This window comes from Lactuca virosa, chromosome 1, assembly GCF_052849685.1.
Source record: "Lactuca virosa cultivar CGN04683 chromosome 1, Lactuca_virosa_CGN04683_v6, whole genome shotgun sequence".
In the NCBI taxonomy this organism is placed as follows: domain Eukaryota; kingdom Viridiplantae; phylum Streptophyta; class Magnoliopsida; order Asterales; family Asteraceae; genus Lactuca; species Lactuca virosa.
Window position 1 is genome coordinate 325,043,918 of NC_136426.1, and position 7,273 is coordinate 325,051,190.

Below are 7,273 nucleotides of genomic sequence, written 5' to 3' on the forward strand. Positions count from 1 at the left end.
TCATGTTTTAGGGGGGGGGGGAATACAAGTAAAACTTTGTTTATCACACAGATATTTACATATTTTCATCTTTATGTAAAAAATAAGATATTATTTGCATGATCTAGGTTATAAAATCATAAGAAAATTTTGACTTGTAAAACTACATGATTTTTGAAGCTTTTACTAAAATATAACTTTCATAACAAAGGGAGTACATCCTAGTTACTTACTATTTTGTGGGTTACAACCCAAAACATAATGTTTTAACCTTACATTTTGAAACTAGACAAGATAATTACTTCATATTTATATAAATGGTTATATAAAAGTACTTAACAAACAAACATGTTAAACTATAATAGGTATAGTTTATGGAACATACGTACTATTTCACAAAGTTCGGGATACATTAGGGAAACAAACATATAAACTATAATAGGTATAGTTTATGAGGCATACATACAGTTTATTCATTACAGAAATGTTTTTCATTATTCTACACGTAACCGTCAATATAGCTTTGTGAGACACACTTCACGTACTTACCTAAGTACCAACAAAAGACCTGACATTATAACTAGAGTCTCCTGGAGGGAGAGCGTGACACTTGTGTATAGATCTATACGGGACTGACAACCCCGCACCCAAACTGTTAGCTACAGTTAGGCCGACAGGCTGGGGTGACAAGTGTCGTACCTTTTCTGACGCCTGAAGAACGTCGTAGCAGGCCATCCTAGGTCATCAAGCATGGTTATAATAACTCACAATTTGGTATTAACAATACGATTAGTGTATGAATACATAGATAACTTCATTTAGTTTTATTTAATAATATAACTACATTATAATATTTTTTAGTACAATGGTGAATCTAGACATATACTTAAAAAAAAGGATTACATATAAATACAATTATAGTATACTATTTTCTAGTATAGAGTAACTTACATTTCTGATAGGACCATTATCGTTCCCTCTATAATTCCTTAGTGTATGCGTTAGGGTTATATAAAATGAAGAACCGATAGGCAGTCGAATGTATGATTTCCGCTTTACTTCCTGTTCCTTGTTTGGTTGTGGGCTTAGGGCAGAATCATCCAATCGACTGTCCATTCGATCTTAATTATATATAACTTGTAAACACTAAGTGATCATAGAAGGAACTAGTAAGGGTTACATTACTTACATGGATTTTATACTTCGTTTCACAACTTTTAAGCATAAGAAAAAATTGTACATTTTTTTTTGGTCTTAAGGCCTAAGACTACATTACATTTACAAAAGAAAATATTGGATTTCTGGAAACATACATCATTATTTTACAAGGAAAATATACAACAGAAATACATACATCTACAGCTCTTTTAAGAAAATATTGAATTTTCTACAAGTATACAAATCATCTTACGCAAAAATGTTACAAATCCTTCTCACACAAAAACGCTTATGAACTCACCAACTTAATTGTTGACACTTTTCAAAATCACTTGTATTCTCAAGAAACCAGTAGACATGTGTTCAACCCTTCTCGAGGGCCGACGTCGTCATTTCATGCTCTCTACTTTTCAATTATTTGTATTAACTCTTGAGCAAACAAAGTTTGTAAACAATGTAAACTTAAATTCTTAATGTATGAATGTTTGCATTGCTATGTTTCATTTATATTTAACTGTTATGATATTGTACGTGGAGTCACTCCATCCGCCCCCAGACGTTTCCACCGTTCAGGTTTGGGGGTGTGACAATTTGATCTATGAAAGGGAACTCCAACGACTAGACGAGAAGGGTGGTCTGACGATCTGCTCGTGGTGAATGGGTGAAGCAAGAATGGAAAGAGACGAAGTCACGCCGCTGTCGCCTCTGCAAACTCTAGCAACGACGCACCGATTATCGAGTTACAGATCTGAGCAACCCCGACAACGCTGCTCAAACCCTTGCGTCGTCGAGGTCGGAGATAGACGTTCTGAAAACCCTAAACGTCGCTGGAAACCTTACAATATCGCCGATTACGAACAGACGGAGGCAACTTCGTAGGAGAAGGAAATAGACAAACGGTTCAACTCTTATTTTTTTTCTCCGGCGAATTAGTGCCGAAAAATTGTAAGGTTTCGGCATCGACGGTGGGTTTGGTGGTCCTACTGGCGGTGGTGGGCTGACTGGCTGTGGTTGTGGTTTGTGACGAAATGAAGAGAGAGAGAGAGAGAGAGAGAGAGAGAGAGAGAATTGGATGGGGCAAATTCTTATTTTTTTAATTTACAAAAATGTTATATTAAATAAAAAATCGAAAATGAAAATACAGAGGGTAAATTCATCATATTAAGAAAATTCAAACCAAATTGGACCAAAGTGACAAGAAAATGAAAACTTTTGAACCATAAGTGTTAGTTCAAACCTTTTTGGTTAAAAGTGACAATTTCCACCTAACCACATGTACCATTCTTACAATTTTGTCAAAAATTTGAATAGACGGTTTTGTGACATGACAAGATGTTTTTGCAATTTGAGTATCCATCTAGTATATATTTATTATATTAATCCTCTTTAATAAATGAAAGTTTTTTTTACCACATGTCCTCTTCTCCTTCATTTTGCAACATGACTTTTTTTGATTTTTTTATTTTCCATTTGTCATTTTTTAAGGTTTTTCATTCTTATATTAAATTTGCAGAATTTACAATTATATATATGGAAGGTTCTCATTCTATTCATGTAAGGTTATCATTTTATTAATTTGAGAATAAATTCACATAAATGTTACAAACTCATTAATTTACTTTTTTTTCAATTACTTTATAAAATATTTAATGTTTATATATTGATATTAAATTTTTTATTTTAAATAAATCCATATAGTAAACGGATCCATACATAATACATAACTAGATAGGAACCCCGCTTTGTTGGGATGGATTTGGACAGCTCAAAGGACAAAAAGGACAAATTTAACAATAAAAAAAAACAAAAATATTTTTACTTACATTTGAATCAGCACCATAAATATCGTGTATGTAATGTGATATAAATGTTTAATTGACACAAAATTGTCATACGATTTATGAGCTTAATACTATTGTAAATTTATAAACTTAAAAAAACGAAATACACATTAAGAACTAAAATTTAACAAAAATAAATAAAACTTAATATTTGTGTCTTACAAAACATAGGAAGCAACCGTGAGCATATACAATTTTTTGTCCCATGTTTGTAAGTATGTGTGTGTTCTGATGGAAGGAGAACATGTTAATCTGTCAAATCCTGGTTGGCCGTGTTGTTGCCGGATCTTGGCCGCTGTAGAAGCTCAATCAACGTCTCCGCCTGTCCATCCAACAAAAAAATTAACCAATCAAATCTTAAAACGACAAAAACCAACCATTAACTAAACACTCTCTTTAGAAAGTATATTGGTGAAGAAGTGATTCCTAGTCAAACTTTGATATTGTTTTTCATTGGGATGTTCTCCATTGGGATAAATGTTCCGACTAAAATCCATAAAATCCTCCACATCACCATTAACATCGTCATAATAAATGCTATAATTGTCTTATGCACACAAAAAACCTGATACAACAAAATGAAGAGCAGGTGTCATTTCCACAAACCTTAGGAAAAAAACTGTAAAAAAAAGAATTTCTGGAAAAACTGAAAGAATGTATGCCAAACCAAAAGAGGGATTTCTGGATTTTGTTAAAAAAATTCATTTTGGTTGAAGATTCAAATGAAACAAATAGAAAATACACACATTCTCACAATTCACTGATGTCAAAACTCAAAAAGAGTCCATCCAAAAAAATAAATGAAATTGCAGCAACAAATTGAAAAGGAAAAAAAAAATTCTGAGAAAATGAGGAAGTGACTGGAATCATGTGATGCAGATTTTTGAAACGTTTGATGGCAACCTGTTGCAGCTTTCCTTTATAAACAATGTTTTGGGCTTTCTCACCATATTCAGAGGCAAAATTAGCAGTTATCCTTAACAGCAAAAATATGTAAAATTAGCTTTAAAATCGGATTAAACAATCAATATTGGAAATCAATCAGGTGGAAAGTAAAACAAACATCGGTATTATTACCTGTTGCAGAAAGTGTTTGTAGGTTCGAAATCAATTGCAACCGCTGGTTCAAAACTGGGTATATTAGCAGTTTCGCATATAGCCCACTGGCATCAAGGCTGTTGACACATTCTACTAAATAAATATAGTAAAAACAAAGCCAATACATTAGGTAAATATAGCAAAAACGTTTTTAGGAGGATAATCAATCATTTATGAAAATAAAGAAAAAAGACGAATAGGTTAGGACAAAGGTAAATTTGGTATATTTTGACAATCTAAACACACAAGACTCACATCATCCATACATGAAGATGAAGATTAGAAAGGCAAATTGATGATATCCCAGGAACCATACTTCATTGTTTATTTCATATGACAACTATGTAAACAAACTAACCATTCCTGGGCATCTATTGCCTCACACACTGAATGCTTCGTCACTGAAACAACAACTGGAGATCTGGTGTTCAATGTAACGGTATGTTTGTAATTTGGCTGTAGTTCATCTTAGTAGCGTAACAGTATACCTTTTTATTTGTTGCATTCTTTTTTTCTTTGACACTTTCCTCATCTTCATCAGTCTATATATACAAACCAGAATTACATGAATACAATCAGTTACTTAAAGAAATGGAAAAGGGAAAAACATATCATAATATGAAAATTGGACAAAAAGATCACTGAATATTCATGGTATCTCTTCAATTTCATGTCTCTACCTTCAGTTTCTTTAAATCCCGTTTGTCTGACTCGGTATCAATATCTCCTTCTCTCAGCATCAATATCTCCAATCGATCTGGTTCATGCATTTCATCGAGAAGTTAGGATGCATAGTGAAATTCTATTTCAAATCTCAATATCAACCAGATAGGGTATAGCATTAATGATGAACAATACAATCCATAACTTCAATACTACTACATAACCGATTAAATTTGAGATCAAATAGAGATCCAAAAGCACTTGCTTATCCTTCTTTTCTTTCTCTTTATTTTTTTTTATTTTTAATATCATTATACACTGCAACTTAATCAACATATATGGAGACCCTTGAAATAATAAGTCTGTCAAAAACAAACATGTCCACATGACTTCATATAATTTAGCATCTTAAGTCTTTTTTTATTAAGTTCATTATCTTATGATATCAACTGGAGAGGGTAAAGTATGATTGTATTTTAACAAAAAAAGGAAGAGCAAAATTAACAATAAATAATCTGTGTTCTTAATATTGAATCTCAATTTACTAATCAAAGTCAATTTTCTTATGCCTAGATTCAATAGAAAGACTTAGTTAAAGATAATCCTAAATTAATCACTCAAAATTGGAAACAGTAGATGTTTTTTACCTACTTGTCTTTTTCTATCCCTTGATACCATCATTGTGTTGAATCAATTGCTGAAAGTCTGGCGATTTGTAGTCCTGGAGACAAAAAAACCTTGATACAACCGTTGTGTTGAACGGATTAGCCATATTTGTAGGGTGCTTCTTCAAAATACATGTGAAAAAATGTTATAGAGGAAGCAAAATAATCACATAAAAATAATAGGATGTCACCTCTGGTTTGGAAGTCTAACCGAAAGCTGCAATTTTGGAAGTCGGTGTCGGTGGAATTTATCTGGTCGATCTGTCGTGTATTTTGGCATATCTGTACAGCAACAGGGCTACCAATTTTTATAAAATTGCAAGATTAGGGCAGGGAATATGAAAAACAAACAATCAAAAAGCTAAAAAAAAATTAAGAAAAAAAAGAAATAGAATAAGGAGATGGTGTCGTACCAGGACCGACGATGCCCAACCATCTGTTGGTCAAAATCGAAAGACTGAAGTGTGTTTTGTATGTGTTTCATCTGGCGAAACTCGATTTCTCTCAGATAGATGAGGCCAGCAAAAGTCGATTTCTAGAGTGGTTAGATGATGACCGCTTGCAATCAACGATCTTCACTAAAACATTGAACAGATACCTGAGATTTTAATCGAAACGGAAGACGACAACATCGGTGGTATAGAAACCGTAGAGAGATCCTATACTTACTTGAATGGAGAAAAGCGTCTGGTGAAGTTGCGATGAAGCTGAAAAGACTACAGTACGGGTTTTAGGTGTTTAAATCGAGTGAGATAGAGTCGTAAACAGCTTGTAGGCCAAGATTGCGTTCCGGCCAAATCCAAATTCGTTGATTCTCATCAACCGGAATCGAGCTGGTAGAGAGTGAGGTATAGAAGACGAAGAGAGATCTTATATGGCGGAGGCAGACTCACCTGCGGAGACGGTGTCGCAGGAGATTGGGTGTCACACCCCAAAACCTGAAACTGCGTAATCGTTCGGGGCCGGAGGTACACAACAATGCAAAGAGTAAACAAGCAACAACATCGCATTAATAATATAATTTTAATACAAATGTGCTCTGTCAAGTTAAATAGACACCAAAATATGAATCAAAATAAAAGATGAGTCTTGAACGAGCTCCATCTTTTCAAAATCTGGCATCGGTACCTGTCTACTGACAACCTGAGGATACAAGTTATTTTCAAAGAGAGTATCAGCTTTAAAGTTGGTGAGATCATAAGTATATTAGTGTCTGTATTTGTATGAAAGTGTTTGTAAGATGTTTTGTAAGATGTTTTCTAAGATGTTTTGAACTCTCCTAGAAAACCCTATGTTTCCTACTAAAAGTAGCCTTCTACCAAGACATCTAGTGGTCGTGTGTGTTTCTCTTGTAAGAGTATGTATTTTCCTAAATCTGACTATCATTATCCAAAAATATAGTTTTTACATTACTGTATATTGTGTGAAGATCACAAAGTGAATGCAATGGGAAAATGAAATAGTACTGTAGTGTTGTATTAAGTAACTACTGCTGTACTAACTACCTTAAACCAATTGTAATTTAAAGTACCATGTGATCGGCCTGTACCCTGCTACCGACTATAGAACGCGACAATGTAAGATGTCGGAAGAAATGACGTTTGGCACCCGTAGACTTGCAAGTCCCACTGTAGCGAGCAGCAAGGTGTAGGATAGTCAATCCAATATAGATCCATACACAAACTCAACGCTCTCCATTTAAGGAGATTCTGGATACAAAACGGGCCATGACAGGTGATGCCATGCCCCGTTACGTGGCTCACATAACTGTAATAGTATTCTTGTATATGTATTGAATGTACTAGCTGTATTGTGTGTTCTCTCTCTATCTAGTATGTATGTATGTTCTCTCTGTGTGGTATTGTTTAT

At 33.9% G+C, this 7,273-nt stretch overlaps 1 long non-coding RNA gene across 17 annotated transcripts; it reads right to left on the reverse strand.

The window, feature by feature from the left end:
• Positions 1-3,096: 3,096 nt before the first annotated feature.
• Positions 3,097-6,422, reverse strand: LOC145168703 (uncharacterized). Of its 17 annotated transcripts, none has more exons than XR_013742056.1 (6): positions 6,298-6,422; positions 6,074-6,120; positions 5,818-5,977; positions 5,387-5,702; positions 4,757-4,833; positions 3,097-4,618 (listed from the first exon to the last, which is right to left on the reverse strand). It is a non-coding gene; the product is annotated as an uncharacterized LOC145168703 (long non-coding RNA). The 17 variants fall into 17 exon arrangements; XR_013742040.1 differs by having other exon boundaries at positions 5,818-5,982; XR_013742065.1 differs by having other exon boundaries at positions 3,097-4,169; positions 4,565-4,618; positions 5,818-5,982; positions 6,074-6,415.
• Between the last annotated feature and the right edge of the window lie 851 nt (positions 6,423-7,273).